Source organism: Notamacropus eugenii, chromosome 6 (assembly GCF_028372415.1).
Source record: "Notamacropus eugenii isolate mMacEug1 chromosome 6, mMacEug1.pri_v2, whole genome shotgun sequence".
NCBI classification, from domain to species: Eukaryota; Metazoa; Chordata; class Mammalia; order Diprotodontia; family Macropodidae; genus Notamacropus; species Notamacropus eugenii.
The window spans coordinates 291897774-291917479 of NC_092877.1; the positions used below are offsets into that span (position 1 = coordinate 291897774).

At 35.8% G+C, this 19706-nt stretch overlaps 1 protein-coding gene across 2 annotated transcripts in view; it reads right to left on the minus strand.

The window, feature by feature from the left end:
- The window catches only part of VWA8 (von Willebrand factor A domain containing 8), a 442786-nt gene that overhangs the window by 379008 nt on the left and 44072 nt on the right, over window positions 1-19706 (minus strand). The gene's annotated exons all lie outside the window — the stretch shown is intronic.

The following is a 19706-nucleotide window of genomic DNA, read 5'->3' on the forward strand; positions in this document are numbered from 1 at the left end:
ACCTTGTCAATGGGTGGGTGGGTAGGGTATAAGGAAACGGAAGAATTTAAAACTCAAATATTTTTTAAAATTTAAAATGAATTATAAAAATTTTAAAATTCATGAATTATATGAAGTTTTATTTCACATGAATATAGCTGTTTTATCAGACAAAATAAAAATCTAACAAAAAGCAAATTCCAATTAATATGCAAAATATATACATATACATACATACATACATATATATTCACAGACATAAATGCAAAAACACAGTGTATATGTGCCAGTTAGGTAATTTGTTTTCAGCCAGTTTCCAAATATCTGAGGATATGGGACTACCAAGAATATGGAGAAAACTGATAAACAAGCAAGTCTAATTATACCATGTTTCAAATTCTTCCCAAAACAAACTCTTAACCATAATTGCTAACTAGTAACAATGTGACTGACCTTACCTTGACTTACTAAGCCTCAATTTGACTACAAGGTACATGATGCCAAAGAGATCATAGACAGAGGGAAAGGGACCATACATGCAAAAATAATAACAGTATGCTTTTTTTTCTTTTTTTTTTGCTGTGACACAAACTGGAAACTCAGTGGCTATCAATCAACTGAAGAATGACTGAACATCCAGTTGGCAGGAAACCTACCCACCACCAGAAGCTCCCTATCTCCTTTGCTGCCTCCCCAGCTGAGGTCTTCCAGAACTCTGCTTTAATGTTAGCATGGATTAAATTTAAGGAAAGTCACTAACTATAATCTTTCCAGTGAGATGGAGGTCCACCAAGACTTACCATCTGTCCTCTATGCCTTACTATCTGCCCTATCTCCCTACTATGCCAATCAATCCCAACAATGTCATCTGACATTAGTTAATGACATCATCTAAAGACCTGTGGATGGTGCCTTTAGCCTGGATGCTATACCATTAGGATTCTCCAGCTTTTCTGTCCAAATTATGTCCCTCTAATTAAGTTGCTTCTCTCTTGGAGAGAAGGGATTATCTAGTTTCTTCTATTTTTTTCCCCTAATACTGCAACTGTGCTTGGCACTTAGCAAGAATTTGATAAATTCTTTTGTTTTATTTATTCACTCATTTATTCATGTTGTGCCATAATAAATTACAATGGAGGGGAGGATATTTAGAGACCCCTGGAAAGGCTTAACTGAACTAAAACTGAGTAAAGTGGAGGGGAGGGACAATTAATACATTGATTACAATGTTATAAAGGAAAACAATTATTATTTTTTAGACTAGGTCTTCTACCTCACCTAAGCTAAAATTAAGCAGTCAATCACAGACCAAGGGCTCACTTGGGTAAAAGGAGAACAGTCAGTGCAGGGGGTGTCCAGCCAAGCCAGCATCAGGCCCTGCCTCAGCAAGCCAGTGGAAGGCCCCAAGTCCCAGCACATTTCAACAACTAAGGTCACAGCACAGCAGGCCAGTGGCACAGTGGGCCAACTATGAGGCATCAAGTCCCCAGAACAGCAGGCTAGTTGCCAAACACTGCAACCTGGATGCAGAGGCTGGCACCTAGCCCCCACAGCCCCAGTGCAATAAGCAAGTGGCCAGGTTCCCACAACCTTGGCACAGCAGGTGAAGGGCCAGGCCTCTGGCCCCCAGTGCAAGAAGCTTGGGTCAGTGCCTACTTCACTCCTAGAAAATGGTTCAATGTAAAAAGTCATAAAATAGGCTGGAAAATTACCAAAGAACAAAAAAAAAAAAAAAAAAGGAACCTGACCATAGACAATTACTATGGTGACAGGAAAGACCAAAACACAAACTCAGAAGAGGACAACTACGTCAAACTGTTTACATGTGAAGCCTCGAGGAAAAATGTGAATTGGCCCCAAAAAAAGTGAACTGGTCCCCCCAAAAACCTAGAACACAGAAGGATTTTAAAAACCAAAAAAAAGAGAAGCAGAAGAAAAACTGGGAAAATAAATGATAGTGATAGAAGAGAATCATGGAAAAAGAGTCGAGGAAGCACAAAAAAATTGGGAAAGGATGTATAAACATCCACCAAAGAAAACAACTCCTTAAAAAGTAAAACTGGCAAAAATAGAAAAGGAGGTACAAAAGCTCAATGAAGAAAATAATTCCTTAAAAATTAAAATTCGGCAAGTAGAAGCTAATGACTCCATGAGACATCAAAATCAACCAGACAAAATCAAAAGAATGAAAAAATTGAAGAAAAATGAATAATCTCATTGGAAAAACAATGAATCTGAAAAATAGATCCAAAAGTGATCGTTTAAGAATTTCTGGAGTACTCAAAAGTCACAATAAAAAAAGAGCCAGGACATCATATTTCAAGAAATTATTCAGGAAAACTTAACGTCTAGATATCTAGAACCAGAGAGTAAATTAGAAATTAAAAGAATCTACTGATAACCTCCTTTAACAGGTCCCAAAATGAAAACTCCCAGGAAGATTACAGCCAAATTCCAGAGCTTCAAAGTTAATACTTGCAGAAAATACTGCAAGTAGCCAGAAAGAAACAATTCAAATATCATGGAACCTTGGTCAGAATTACACAGGATTTAGCTACTTCTGCATTAAAGGAGTGGTAGGCTTGTAGTATTATATACTCCAGAAGTCAAAGGAGGTAGGATTACAGCCAAGAATCACCTATCAAGCAAAACTGAGCATAATTCTTCAGTGGAAAAATGAATGTTCAAAGAGATAAAGGAATTTCAAGTATTCTCGAAGAAAATATCAGAGTTGAACGAAAAAATCTGATCTTCAAATATACAAGACTCAAGAGAGGTATAAAAAGGCAACAGAAAAGAGAAAATGTAAGGTTTTCAATAAGGTTAAACAGTTTACATCCCTACACAGGAAGATGATACCTGTAACTCTTAAGAACTGTATCATTATTTGAGCAGTTACAAGGAATATTCATAGAAAGAGAATGTGGGTATAAATTGATTTTGATGGGATGATATGCAAAAAAAAAATATTAAGGGGTGAGAAATGGATTGCACCAGGAGAAGAGAGGGAAAAGAGGTAGAATGAGGTAAATTATTTCATTATTAAGCGGAGGGAAAGATGGTGGGGTTGGAGAGTAAGGGTATCACTTGAACCATTCACAATGGAATTGACCCAAAGAAGAAATAACAAAAATTCAACTGGATAGAAAAATCTGTCTTACACTATTGGTAAGTAGTATGGCAGAGAATAGGAAAAGGGGAGGGGGACTGATAGAAGGGAGAACAGACTGGGGGAGGAACTGGTCAGAAGCAAAACACTAGTGAAGAAGGACGGGGTAAAAGAGAAGAAAGAGAGAGGATGAACAGGGAAAAAATAGGATGAATGGAAATATATAGCAATCATAATTGATTATGAATGTGATGAACTCACCCATAAAATGGAAGTGCTTAGCAGAATGGATTAAAAAACAGAATCTTGCAATATGTTATTTATAAGAAACACATTTGAAACAGAGAGACACACACAGAGTAAAGGTAAAGAGACTGAAGCAGAATATGTTATGCTTCAGCTGAAGTAAAAAAAAAAAAAAAAGCAGGGGTAGACATCATGATCTCAAGCAAAGCAAAAACAAAAATACATCTAATCAAAAGAAATGGGAAAGGAAACTACATAGTGCTAAAAGGTACCATAGACCACAAAGTAATATCAGTACTAACCATTATGCACCAAATGGTATAACATTCAAATTTTTGAAGAAGTTAAATAAGTTATGAGAAGAAATAAACAATAAAATTATACTAGTAGGAGACTGTAACTTTTCCCTCTCAGAACTAGCTAAATCTAATAAAAAGAAAAAAAAGAAAGAAGTTAAGGAGGCAAATCGAATTTTACAGTTAGATAAAATAGACCTCTGGAGAAAACTGAATGTGGATAGAAAGGAATATACCTTTTAATCAGTAGTACATGGCACTTACATGAAAACTGACTGTGAATTTGGGCATAAAAACTTCACAATCAAATGAAAAAAGGCAGAAATATTAAATGCATCCTTTTTACATCATAAAGCAATGAAAATTACTTTCAATACTGGTCATGGAAAGATAGATTAAAAATTAATTGTACACAAAATAATTTAATCCTAAAGAACGAGGGGTTCAAAGAACAAATTATAGATACAATAATTTTACTAAAGAGGACAACGATGAGAACATATCAAAATTTTTGAGATGCAGCCAAAGCAGTATTTACAGGAAATTTTATATTTTTCAACTCTTACATCAATAAAACGGAGAAAGACCAAATCAATGACTTGGGCATACAACTAAAAAAACCAGAAAAAAGGACAAATTAAAAGTCCCCAATTAAACACTAATTAGAAATCCTGAAACTCAAAGGAGAGATTAATAAAAATGAAAGTAAGAAAACCTTTAAATAAAACTAGAGGTTGGTTTTATAAAAATAACAAAATACATAAAACATTGGTTAATTTGATTTTGTAAAAAAAAAAAAAGAAGAAGAAAAGTACCAGTACCAAATTACCAGTATCAAAAATGAAAAGGGTGATTCACCACCAATGAAGAGGAAATTAAAGTAATTATTAGGAGCTATTTTGATCAATTATATGCCAATAAATCAGATGATCTAAGTGAAATGGATGAACATTAACAAAAATAAAATAGTTCAGATAAACAGAAGAAATAAAATACTTAAATAATCCCATGCTAGAAAAAGAAATTGAACAAGCCATCCAAAAATCCATTAGAAAAAATCCCCAGGGTCAGATGTATTCACAAGAAAATTCTACCAACCATTTAAAGAACAATTCCAATAATATAGAAACTATTTGAAAAAAGAGTCTAAGAAGGAATCTTACCAAATCCTTTTATGATACAAATATGGTGCTGATGCCTAAACCAGGAAGAGCCAAAAGAAAGAAAACGATTGACTAATTTCCCTTATGCATATTGACACAAAAATATTAAATGAAATACCTATCAAAGAGATTACAGCATTATATTACGAGGGTCAGGGATTTATATCAGGAATATAGGGATAGTTTAATATTAACACAACAATCAGCATTACTGAACACATCAGTAACAAAACCAAGAAAAACATGATTATCTCAACAGACACAGAAAAAGCTTCTAACAAAATACAACATCCATTGCTATTAAAAGCATTAGAGAACATAGAAATAAATGGAGCATTTCATAAAATGATAAACAGTATCTATCTACAACCATAAGCAAGCATGATCTGTAATGGGAGTAAGTTAGATGCCTTCTCAAAAAGATCAGAAATACAGCAAGGATGTCCATGATCATTACTATTCAATATTATACTAGAAATGTTAGCTATAGCAATCAGAGAAAAAAAATAAAATGGAAGAAATTAGAATAGGCAATGAGGAAACAAAACTCTCACTCTCTGCAGATATCATGGTACAATTAGAGAATTCTAGAAAATCAACCAAAAAACTACTTAAAATAATTAACAACTTTAACAAAGTAGCACAATACAAAATAAACTCCCATACATCATCAGCCTTTCTATAAATTAACAACAAAGTCCAGCACAAATGACAGAAAGAGAAATTCCATTTAAAAAACTGTAGACAATACAATATACAATACTTGGAAGTTTACCTGCCAAGACAAACCCAGGAACTGTATGAACACAATTATAAAACACTTTTCACACAAAGTCAGATCTAAATAATTAGAAAACTATTAACTACTCATGGATAGGTTGAGCCAGTATGATAAAAATGACAATTCTACCTAAATTAATTTACTTATTCTGTGCCCTATCAATTAAACTACCAAAAAATTGTTTTATAGGGCTAAAAAAATAATGATAAAATTTATCTGGAAAAACAAAGGGCCAAGAATACCTAGGGAATTAATGGGGAAAAAAACAACATGAAGGAAAGTAGCCTGGTCATACTCGATTTCAAACTGTATTATAAAGTGGTAATCATCAAAACAATCTAGTACTGGATATCAAAAAGAATGATGGGTCAGTAGATTAGAAGACACAGTTGTAAATGAGTGTAATAATTAACTATTTGATAAACCCAAATAGCTTAGCTTTTGGAACAAGAATTTTATTTCACTATTATTTATTTTCCTATTTGAAAAAAACTGTTGGGAAAACTGGAAAACAGTATGGCAGAAACTACGTATACCACAGTACTTTATACCATATAGCAAGATAAGTTCAAAGTGGGTACATGATTTAGATATAAAGGGTGATGTCATAAGCAACGTAGGAGAGCAAGGAATAGTTTAGTTGTCAGATCTATGAAGGGACGAATGTATGACTGAATAAGAGAGAAAATTGTGAAATACAAAATGGATAATTTTGATTATATTAAAAAATTCTGCACAAACAAAATCAATGCAGAAAGCTGGAAAACAATCTTTACATCTGATGAAGGCCTATTTCTCAAATATGTAGAGAACTGAGTCAAATTTATAAGACTACAAGTCATTCCCAAATGATAAATAAATGGTGAATATGAACAAGCAATTTTCAGACAAAGTAATCAAAGCTATCTATAATCATATGAAAAACTGCTCTGAATCACTACTGAGTAGAGAAATGAAAATTAAAACTCATATGTATTGCCTCACACCAATCAGATTGGCTAATATGACAGAAAAGGAAAATGATCAATATTGAAGGGGATGTGGGAAAATCGTGATACTATTGCAGTGTTGGAGGTGTAAACTGCTCCAACCATTCTGAAGAGAAATTTGGAATTATGTACAAAGAGTTATAAGATCATGTACATTTCCTTTGACCCAGCAAAACCACTACTGAATCTATATCTCAACGAGATCTAAGAAAAGGGGAAAGGATCTATTTGTAAAAGAATATTTATAGCAACTTTTTTGTGGTGATAGATAATTAGGAACTGAGGGGATGCCAAACAATTCAGGAATGGCAGAACAAGTTATGGTATATGAATGTAATGGAATACTATTGCGCTGTAAGAAATCATGAGCAGGCTGATTTCAAAAAAAACCTGAACTCACATGAACTAATACAAAGTGAAGTCAGCAGAAGCAGGAGAACACTGTACACAATAGTAACAACATTGTGTGATGATCAACTATGACTGACTTAGCTCTTCTCAGCAGTACAACGATCCCGACAATTTCGGTGATGAAAAATGTTATCCATATACAGAGAAAGAACTGATGAGTTGGAATGCAGACTGAAGCATACTTTATTTCATATTGTTTTTCATGGCTTTTTTTCTTTTGGTCTGTATCTTTTATAACAAGACTAATATGGAAATATGTTTTGCCTGACTACACATGTATAACCTATATTTTTAAATTTCTTATTGTCTAAGGGAAGGGTGAGGGGAGGAAGGGAGAAAACTTGGAACTCAAAATTTTAAAAATGTGAATGTTAAAAATTGTCTTTACATGTGGAAAAATAAAATATTTTTCAAAAAATCTCTAACCTACACCCACTGGCATTTCCTTATGCAGCCGGGTGTTTCCCTACTTCAGTGCACTCTTTGATTGGCTTCAGCCCTACTGAATAACTCCAAACACCTGAACTCAAGAGATCCAGAAGCCTCAGTCTTCCCTAACAACATGCACATCAAGGAAAAGGATTCTAAAAGACATAAGAATTCTGATCAATGAAAAAAAAACAATTAAGATTTGGCAAGATTGATGATGAAACATGCTTTTCACCTCTCAAATGAAAGGTGCAGGCATGCAGGTAAATAAAGAACAAGACACAACATTGTCAGACTCCACTAACCTTCTTTTGTTTGTCTGACTTGACTATACCTCTTTATTATAAAAATGCTTTTGTGTTTTGAAGGGACAATTGTGGGGGAGAGTATGGGAGGAAATGAAAAAAAATGCAAAGAAGAAAATAAAGAAAAGACTATCAGCATTAAAAAAAAAAAAACACCCAGAAGAGAATAGAAGGAAATTCAAGAGGATACAGATAAGTAACATCTGTATTAATTAACTAATTGATTAACCATATTACATTTAGTGCATACTTTTTTTTAAAAAAATAAGGTATGTTATAGAGATTCTTGATTATATAATCCCCTCGTCTGCTCTTTGTGTATGAAAATTATGAAAATGTTGACATTTAGCAAGGTCATTAACAAAAGAAAAATCACTTCAGTGTTGATAATTAATTAACAAGAATTTATTAAGTACCAACTACATATTTACCCACTGCATTGGGTCCTAGGACACAAAGACAAAAATGAGAGTTCCTACCTTCAAGGACCTTGCAGTCTAGGAGTGGAGATAGCAGGAATATATGCAAATATATTCAAATTAAGCATATAAAAATATAAACAAAATAAATACAAAGGAGATACTTGGTGGTGGGTGGAAAGATACTAGCCCTTTTAGGGAATCAGGAAATGTCTAAGGTAAGAGTGAGCTTTGAAAAAAGCAGAGCTTATACGTATGGTCACAAAGGAGATGGGCCAGTGACGTTGTGTAATGAAGGTTGGATCAAATGACTAGGACGGTGTCTCAAAGACTAGAAAATGACTTTCTCTATGACATTCTCTACCTCATATTTAGAGAAAGGCAAAGACAAGAATCCCACAGGATAAGAACACAAGGAAGAATTACCTGCCGAGGTAGAAGGAGAGAGTATATCTAAGAACTGGAGAAAAGAAGAGTCCTTTATCTTCAATGAATTTACAATCTAAGACAGTCAATAATACATATACACAAATAACTCCATGGCTTTTTTTCTTTTGGTCTGTATCTTTTATAACAAGACTAATATGGAAATATGTTTTGCTTGACTACACATGTATAACCTATATTAAATTTCTTATTGTCTAAGGGAAGGGTGAGGGGAGGAAGGGAGAAAACAGAAGAACATCTTCTGTGTGGTGTCATGAAGACCAAGTAAGAAAGCAACCTACATTTAATAGAGAAAAATCTTTGAATCAAATGAGCGAAGTGAAATGACTACAAACATTTACATAGATTTTAAATTATATATTGCTTCATTTAAAAACAGACAATATCAGAGTAACACGTTTTGCCACAGGAAAGAAGTGTAAACAAAGTTAATGCCCATCAACTGGGGAAGGGCTGAATAAATTGTGATATATTAATACAATGGAAGAAAAAAATGGCAAGTATGGTAACTACAGAGATTTATGAAGAGACTTAGATAAAACAATATCCACAATGACTACAATAATGCAAATGAAAAGAACAAAAATCACAAAAAAATTGGAAGTTAATGGTGCAAAATTACAAAAAACACACATGGCCCCAAAGAAGAAGTATAGGAAGACACCTTAATCCATTCTTTTGAGAGGTTCATGGGTATGAAGCATTACATATATTTTCAGATATTTTCTGTTATTTTTGCTTATTCTTTTTTTTTTATTTTTTAATGTGTAACAATCACTGCCATACAATTGAGATTTTATCCCCCCCTCCTAAGCCCCACTACCCCCCTCCCTCCCCACGACTGCATACAATTCTGTATAGGTTCTACATATACTTTCCTATTGAGTATATTTTCACTATAGTCATGCTATGTAGTCGGACTAAAATAAATGAAAGAAATCGTATAACAAATCAGAACATGATACACAAACACATACACATACACAAACATGATCTGCTACATTCCGTGAATGACTTCCATATTTCTTTCTCTGAGTGTGGAAGGCATTTTGCCTTGAGAACCACCTTTGGTATTTTTTTTTTTATAAGAAGTTTTTGCGTTATTGCAAAATTCCAAGTCTACCAGAAAAAACTCACGCACACTGTGGTCGTTGCTGTGCACAAAGTTCTCCTGGTTCTGCTCCTTTCACTCAGCATCAGGTCATATAAGTCCTTCCAGGCCTCTCTGAAGTCTTCTTGTTCATCATTTCTTATGGCGCAATAGTACTCCATTACATTCATATACCATAATTTATTCAGCCATTCCCCAATTGATGGACATCCCCTTGACTTCCAGTTTTTGGCAACTACATAGAGTGCTGCTATAAATATTTTTGTACATGTGGGACCCTTTCCCATTTTTATGATCTCTTGGGGATATAGTCCTAGTAGCGATATTGCTGGGTCAAAGGGTATGCACATTTTTGTAGCCCTTTGGGCATAGTTCCAAATTGCTCTCCAGAATGGTTGGATGCGCTCGCAGCTCCACCAACAATGAATTAGTGTTCCAACTCTCCCACATCCTCTCCAGCATTTATCATTTTCTTGTTCTGTCATGTTTGCCAATCTTATAGGTGTGATGTGGTACCTCAGAGTTGTTTTGATTTGCATCTCTCTAATCAATAGTGATTTAGAGCATTTTTTCATATGATAATAGATAGCTTTAATTTCTTCCTCTGAAAATTGCCTGTTCATATCCTTTGACCATTTATCAATTGGGGAATGACTTGTATGATTATACATTTGGGTCAGTTCTCTATATATTCTAGAAATGAGGCCTTTATCCCCAAGCTTAGCTGTAAAAATTCTTTCCCAATTTACTACATCCCTCCGGATTTTGGTTGCATTGGGTTTGGTTGTGCAAAAACTTCTCAGTTTAATGTAATCAAAGTTATCCATTTTGCATTTCATAATGCTTTCTATCTCTCCTTTAGTAAAGAATTCTTCCCTTCTCCATAGATCTGATAAATACACTATTCCTTGCTTCTCCAGTTTATTCATGGTATCAATCTTTGTGCCTAAATCATGTACCCATTTGGACTTTATTCTTGTGTACGGTGTCAGGTATGGGTCTATGCCTAATTTCCGCCACACTGTTATCCAGTTTTCCCAGCAATTTTTGTCAAACAATGAGTTCTTATCCCAGAAGCTGGGGTCCTTGGGTTTATCAAACAGAAGGTTGCTATATTCCTTGCCTACTGCATCTTGAGTGCCAAGTCTATTCCACTTGTCTACCTCTCTGTTTCTTAGCCAATACCAAGTGGTTTTGATAATTGCTGCTTTATAGTACAGTTTGAGGTCTGGTAGCGCTAGGCCACCTTCCCAAGCATTTCTTTTCATTAGTCCCTTTGATATTCTGGACCTTTTGTTTTTCCAAATGAATTTTGATATTATTTTATCCAGCTCTAGAAAGTAATTGTCTGATAGTTTAATTGGTATGGCACTAAATAAGTATATTAATTTAGGTAGAATTGTCATTTTTATTATATTAGCACGGCCTACCCATGAGCAACTAATGTTTTTCCACTTACTTAAATCTGACTTTATTTGTGCAAAAAATGTCTTGTAATTGTGTTCATATAATCCCTGGGTTTGTTTTGGCAGGTAGACTCCTAAGTATTTTATACTGTCTACCCTAGCTTTAAATGGGATTTCTCTTTCTATCTCTTGCTGTTGGACTTTGTTGCTAATATATAGGAACGCAGAAGATTTGTGTGGGTTTATTTTGTAACCTGCAACTTTGCCAAAGTTGTTTATTAATTCAAGTAATTTTTTACTTGAATCTCTGGGATTCTCTAGGTAAATCATCATATCATCTGCAAAGAGTGATAACTTAGTTTCTTCTTTGGCTATTCTTATTCCTTGAATATCTTTATCTTGTCTAATTGCTACAGCTAACACTTCTAGTACCATACTGAATAATAGTGGTGATAATGGACAACCTTGTTTCACCCCTGATCTTATTGGGAATGCATCTAGCTTATCCCCATTGCATATAATGCTTGCTGAAGGTTTTAGATAGATACTGCTTATTATTTTATAGAAAGTACCCTTTATTTCTACGTTCTCCAGTGTTTTTAGTAGGAATGGGTGTTGTATTTTGTCAAAAGCTTTTTCTGCATCTATTGAGATAATCATGTGGTTTTTGTTAGCTTTGTTGTTGATGTGATCGATAATGCTAATAGTTTTCCTAATATTGAACCAGCCCTGTAGTCCTGGTATGAATCCTACCTGATCATAATGTATTAATCTCGTGATAAGATGCTGTATTCGTTTTGCTAAAATCTTATTTAAAATTTTTGCATCTATATTCATTAGGGAAATTGGTCTATAATTTTCTTTCTCTGTTTTGTCTCTTCCTGGTTTGGGTATCAAAACCATATTTGTATCATAGAAAGAATTTGGGAGGACTCCTTCTTCCCCAATTTTCAAGAATAGTGTATGTAGTATTGGAATTAACTGTTCTTTCAATGCTTGATAGAATTCACTTGTGAATCCATCTGGCCCTGGAGATTTTTTCCTAGGGAGTTCATTGATGGCTTGTTCAATTTCTTTTTCTGAGATGGGGTTGTTTCAGTATTCAACTTCCTCTTCTGTTAATCTGGGCAATTTGTATTTTTTAAAATATTCATCCATCTCGTTTAGATTATCGAATTTGTGGGCATAAAGTTGGGCAAAGTAGTTTCTAATTATTGTTTTAATTTCCTCCTCATTGGAGGTGAGTTCGCCCCTTTCATTTTTAATATTAGTAATTTGATTTTCTTCTTTCTTTTTTTTAATCAGATTGACCAAAGGTTTATCAATTTTATTAGTTTTTTCATAAAACCAACTACTGGTTTTATTTATTAATTCAATAGTTTTCTTAATTTCAATTTTATTAATCTCTCCTTTGGTTTTCAGTATTTCTAATTTGGTATTTACTTGGGGATTTTCAATTTGTTCTTTTTCTAGCTTTTTCAACTGCAAGCCTAAGTCACTGATCTCTTCTTTCTCTATTTTATTTATGTAAGCATTCAAAGATATAAAACCTCCCCTAATAACTGCTTTTGCAGTATCCCATAAGTTTTGGTATGTTGTCTCACTATTGTCATTCTCTTGAATGAAATTGTTGATTGTTTCTATGATTTCTTCTTTAACCCAACCCTTCTTTAGAATTAGATTATTTAGTTTCCAATTGATTTTTGGTTTCTCTTTCCATGGCCTTTTATTACATGTAATTTTTAATGCATTATGATCTGAAAAGGATGCATTGATTATCTCTACCTTTCTGCACTGGATTGTGAGATTTTTATGTCCTAGTACATGGTCAATTTTTGTAAATGTTCCATGTACCGCTGAGAAAAAGGTATATTCCTTTCTATTCCCATTTAATTTTCTCCAAAGATCTATCATATCTACCTTATCCAGAGTTTTATTTACCTCCTTAACCTCTTTCTTGTTTATTTTGAGGTTGGATTTATCGAGTTCAGAGAGGGGGAGGTTGAGGTCCCCCACTAGTATAGTTTTGCTATCAATTTCTTCCTTCAACTCCCCCAACCTCTCCTCTAAGAATCTGGATGCTATACCACTTGGAGCATACATGTTTAGTAATGATATTGCTTCATTGTCTATGGTGCCTTTTAGCAGGATATAGTTTCCATCCTTATCCCTTTTGATTAGATCTATTTCTGCTTTCGCTTTGTCTGAGATTAGGATTGCTACTCCTGCCTTTCTTACATGAGCTGAAGCACAATATATTCTGCTCCATCCTTTGACCTTTATCCTATGTGTATCCCCCCATTTCAGATGTGTTTCTTGTAAGCAGCATATTGTTGGATTATGGCTTTTAATCCATTCTGCTATCCGTCTCCGTTTTATGGGAGAGTTCATCCCATTCACATTCACAGTTATGATTACAATCTGTGTATTTCCCTCCACCCTCTTTCCCACCATTTGTGCTTTTAACTCTCCCGTCTCCCTTCCCCTCCTCAATAGTATTCACTTTTCTCCCCCTCCTCCTGCAGCCTTCCCCTCCTTCTTTTAGCCCCCCTCCCTTTTACTCCCCTTTACTCTTATTGCTTCTTTCTTCCCTTTTAGCCTCCCTTCCCTTTCTTCCCCCTTCCCCTCCTACTACCTATAGAGCTAGTTAGGATTATCTACTTAAGATTATTGTTCCCTCCTTTGAACAAATCAGATGAGAGTACCTCTCAAACAATGCTCATCTCCCTCCCCTCCTTCCCTCTACTATAGTTTTGTACTTCTTCCTGTGATATAATTTGCCATTTTCTGCTTCCCCCTTTTCAGACCTCCTATTACAATCCCTTCTCATACTTAAATCATATTTTTGACATGACATCATTTACTTTATGCCCGTTCCCTCTACATATATCCCTTTTATCATAACAGCTGCACAGTTCTCAAGATTAACAGGTATCATCTTCCCTTATAGGGAGGTAAACAGTTTGCCCTAATTGAGTAGCAAGTTTTTGTTTTTGTTTTTTCCCCTCCGTTTACCTTTTTATGATTCTCTGGAGACCTGCATTTGAAGATCAAATTGTCTATTGAGTTCTGGTGTTTTGGTCAGGAAGCTCTGGAAATCCCTTATTTCGTTGAATGACTTTCTCCTTGCCTGAAATGTTATGCTGAACTTTGCTGGGTACTTGATTCTTGGTTGAAGTCCCAACCTCCTTTGCCTTACGGAATATTGGGTTCCAATTCTTTCGATCTTTTAATGTAGAAGCTGCAAGGTCCTGTGTGATCCTGACTGTGTGTCCTTGATATTTGAATTGTTTCTTTCTGGCTGCTTGTAGTATTTTCTCCTTCACTTGATAGCTCTGGAATTTGGCAACTATATTTCTTGGGGTTTTGAGTTTGGGATCCCTTTCGGGAGGGGAACGGTGGATTCTTTCGATGACTATTTTGCCCTCTGAGTCTAGTACTTCTGGGCAGTTTTCCTTGATGATTTCCTGGAAGATATTGTCCAGACTCTTTTCTTCATCATGGGTTTCTGGCAGGCCAATAATTCTTAGATTTTCTCTCCTGGATCTATTTTCCAGGTCAGTTGTTTTTCCAATTAAATATTTTACATTTTCTTCTATCTTTTCATTCTTTAGATTTTGTTTGACTGATTCTTGTTGCCTCATTGAGCCATTAGTTTCTACTTGCCCAATTCTAATCTTCATCGTTTTCTTCAGTTAGCTTTTGCATCTCCTTTTCCATCTGACCAATTTTTCCCTTTAAGGAGCTATTTTCTCCATTTAATTTTTGTACTTCTTTTTCCATTCGACCAGTTTTCCCAGTTAGGTTTTGGGTTTCCATTTCCATCTGATCAATTTTCCCAATTAGGTTTTGGGTTTCCTTTTCCATTTGAGTAACTCTTCCTTTTAGGGAATTATTCTCTCCAGTTAATTTTTGAACTTTCTTTTCCATTTGTTCAATTTTCCTTTTCAGAGTGATGTTCTCATCAGTGAATTCTTTTTTTATAATTTTAAAATCATTGGCCAATTTTTCTTTTATATCCTTCTTCAGATGTTCCAGGTAATCTATTTGTGCTTGCAAGAAATTCATAGTCCCATCTGAGGTTTCAGATTGAAGTACAGTCTCAGCTCTGACCTCTTTGGTGTTTGTGTTTTGGTCCTTATCCCCATAGAAAGATTCTATGGTTTTTTCACTTTTCGTCTGCTTTTTCCTATTCATGATGTTGGCTGAGTGTTGTAGCTTCTGGTTCTTTCAGTCAGAAGGTACAGATCTTTAATCTTTTTTTCTTTTAAAATAATATTTGTTAGATGAGATGACTCTTTAGGAGGGGGAGGAATGCAGGGGGAAATTTGGGTGATATAAAAACAAAAGATTTAATAAAAATATATTTTAAAAACAGTCATTTAGCCCTGTCTTCCTGGCCAATGACTTCAAGCTCTGAAGACAGAGAAAAAGAGATGTTTTATAGACAAAAGTAATTAACAAGATAGATTTCTACATTTTTATTCCTTAAGGCTTAAATCTGGAAACATTTTAAAAGGACTATGAGCTCATCAATTTCTCTGAACAGAGAAATCTGAATGGAATCAATACTATTCATTTTAAAATTATGTTTTAGACAGATTGTGGACTATGCTTTAATTCATTTAAGAAAAGCTGGTTAGGGCGGAGCCAAGATGGCGGAGTAGAAAGACGCACATACACATAGCTCCGAACCCACAACCCATAGAACATCTACAAAGAAGTAACTCACAGCGAATTCTGCACCCAGAGGCCACAGAACATTGGAGCGAGGGAGATTTCTGTTCCAGAGAGACCTGCAAACCTCTCGCAAAAGGTCCTTCACACCACGGACTGGGCGCCGGGACTGGGAGCTGAGTACAGCCCTGCCCCGGCCACAGCACCAAGAGGAAAAGATCCGAGCGGGCTTCAGGGATGGAATCTCCAGTGGCCACGCGGGTCCCTCCACCCACAGGTAACAGGGGTCGGTGAGAGGGTCTCTTTGGCGGGTCGAGAGGGGAGTGGGGTGCCCCCATAACTCAGGCCCCCTCGGGAGGCAACAGCGGAGACGGGAGCAGACCGGGGCTTCCCAAGCAGGCAGGAGCCCGGATCCATTGTTGAAGGTCTCTGCATAAACCCCCTGAGGGAGCTGCCCCGACCTGAGCACCTGAACTTAATCCCACACTGAATAGCAGCCCTGCCCCCGCCAAAAGCCCTGAGGCTGGCAAGCAGCATTTGAATCTCAAACCCCAAGCACTGGCTGGGAGGATCCAGAGTCGAAGTGGGTGTGAAGAGAATATTCAGAAGTCAAATCACTGGCTGGGAAAATGCCCAGAAAAGGGAAAAGAAATAAGACTATAGAAGGTTACTTTCTTGGGAAACAGGCATTTCCTCCCTTCCTTTCTGATGAGGAAGAACAATGCTTACCATCAGGCAAAGACACAGAAGTCAAGGCCTCTATATCCCAGCCCACTCAATGGGATCAGACCTGGGAAAAGCTCAAAAAGGGCTCAGAAAATTTTGAAAATTATGTTAGAGGACTGGAGGAAAAACTGGTAAGAGCAATCAAAGACATGCAAGCAAAGTATGAACAGCAGATCAGCACCCTGCTAAAGGAGACCCAAAAAAATGCTGAAGAAAATAACACCCTGAAAAATAGGCTAACTCAATTGGCAAAGGAGGTTCAAGAAGCCAATGAGGAGAAGAATGCTTTCAAAAGCAGATTTAGCCAGATGGAAAAGGAGATTCAAAAGCTCACTGAAGAAAATAGTTCTTTCAAAATTAGAATGGCACAGATGGAGGCTAATGACTTTATGAGAAACCAAGAAATCACAAAACAAAACCAAAAGAATGAAAAAATGGAAGATAATGTGAAATATCTCACTGGAAAACCAACTGACTTGGAAAATAGATCCAGGAGAGACAATTTAAAAATTATGGGCCTACCTGAAAGCCAGGATCAAAAAAAGAGCCTAGACATCATCTTTCATGAAATTATCAAGGAAAACTGTCCTGAGATTCTAGAACCAGAGGGCAAAATAAATATTGAAAGAATCCACCGATCACCACCTGAAAAAGATCCAAAAAGAGAAACTCCTAGGAACATTGTGGCCAAATTCCAGAGTTCCCAGGTCAAGGAGAAAATATTGCAAGCAGCTAGAAAGAAACAATTCAAGTATTGTGGAAATACAATCAGGATAACACAAGATCTAGCAGCTTCCACATTAAGGGATCGAAGGGCATGGAATAGGATATTCCAGAAGTCAAAGGAACTAGGACTAAAACCAAGAATCGCCTACTCAGCAAAACTGAGTACAATACTTCAGGGGAAAAACTGATCTTTCAATGAAATAGAGGACTTTCAAGCATTCTTGATGAAAAGACCAGAGCTAAAAAGAAATTTGACTTTCAAACACAAGAATGAAGAGAAGCATGAAAAGGTAAACAGCAAAGAGAAGTCATAAGGGAGTTATAAAAGTTGAACTGTTTACATTCCTACATGGAAAGACAACATTAGTAACTCTTGAAACTATTCAGTATCTGGGTACTGGGTGGGATTACACACACACACATGCACATGCACACACACATAGAGACAGAGTGTGCAGAGTGAATTGAATAGGATGGGATCATATCTTAAAAAAAAAAATGAAATCAAGCAGTGAGAGAGAAATATATGGGAGGAGAAAGGGAAAAATGGAATGGGGCAAATTATCTCTCATAAAAGAGGCAAGCAAAAGACTTTTTTAGTTTGGGGAAAAAGAGGGGAGGTGAGAGAAAAACATGAAGTTTACTCTCATCACATTCCACTAAAGGAAGGAATAAAATGCACAGTCATTTTGGTATGAAAACCTATCTTACAATACAGGAAAGTGGGGGATAAGGGGATAAACAGGGTGGGGGGGACGATGGAAGGGAGGGCATGGGGAGGAGGGTGCAATTTGAGGTCGACACTCACGGGGAGGGACAGGATCAAAAGAGAGAATAGAAGTAATTGGGGGCAGGATAGGATGGAGGGAAATATAGTTAGTCTTATGCAACACGACTATTATGGAAGTCATTTGCAAAACTATACAGATGTGGCCTATATTGAGTTGCCTGCCTTCCAAAGGGAGGGGGTGGGGAGGGAGGGAGGAAAAGAAGCTGGAACTCAAAGTTTTAGGAACAACTGTCGAGTACTGTTCTTGCCGCTAGGAAATAAGAAATACAGGTAAAAGGGTATAGAAAGTTATTTGGCCCAACAGGACAAAGGAGAGGATGGAGACAAAGGCAGAGAGGAATGATGGAGGAGAGAGCAGATTGGTGATGGGGGCAATTGGAATGCTCAGTGTTTTGGGGTGGGCGGAGGGGACAAGGGGGGAGAAAATTTGGAGCCCAAAATTCTGTGAAAATGAATGTTAAAAGTTAAATTAAAAAAAAAATAAATAAAAAAGGGAGGGCAAATGGGAGAAGGGAGTAACTAGAAGTAAACACTTTGGGGAAGGGACAAGGTCAAATGAGAGAATAGAATAAATGGGGGACAGAGTAGGATGGAGGGAAATATATCTAGTCTTACACAACATGACTACTACAGAAGTCTTGTGCAAAATGACACATATATAGCCTGTATTAAATTGCTTGTCTTCTCAGTGGAGAGGGAGGAAGGGAGAGAAGTTGAAATTCAAAGCATTAGAAACGAATGTTGAGAACTGCTATTGCATATAACTGGGAAATAAGAAATACAGGTAATGGGATATACAAATCTATCTTGCCCTTCAAGAAGAGAGAAGAGAGATAAGGGAAGGGTGGGGTGTGATAGAAAGTAGGGCATGCACGGTGTTATAAGGTGGGGGGAGAGGAGAGAAGGGGAGAAAAATTGGAACTCAATATTTTGTGGAAATAAATGTCAAAATCTAAAAATAAATAAATAAAACTATTTTTAAAAAAGCAAAAAAAAAATTAAATTAAATTTTTAAAAATAAAGGATGTTAAAAAAAAAAAAAGAAATAAAATGCCTTTCCCTTCTTTTTTTTGGTCCAGATAATTATATGGAATTTATGCCCGATCTCTACATAAATGTCCTTAGCAACAATTTGAAAGGTAGAATCAATTACAAATTGTCTCTGTTAAAGGAATTCCTTACATTGAACATCTGGAATACTTAAAGTGCTTTTGAATAAGAATTTAAAATGGCTTCATTACAACAAGATTAAGCTTAATTGTTAAGAGTAACTAAACCATACCTAAAACTAAAGACAAACTAACATTGCAGTTGAACACAAAAATTGCTCCTTTTTTGCCAATTTCATTAACGTTTCTATTAAAATAATATTTTTCTCAATTGCAAAAACAATTTTCAACATTTGCTTTTTAAAATCAAGATCCAAATGCCTTCCCTCTGTCTCTGCCCTTCCCCGTCCTTAAGAGAGTAAGATTATTTTACATAGATTGTACATGTATAATCAATCGTGGAAAACACATTTCCATATTAGTCATGAATACAAAATTTTCTAAATGATTTTGCAAATTAGAAAAAATTAATGTATAGTCAGTGATATACTGTTTCCCATATTTTCTTCATTTGTGAAAAAAATTTCATCCAACAGAGCAATGAGGGGGAAGGAAAAGGAAATTACAAAGTCAGCAACCCTGGTCTT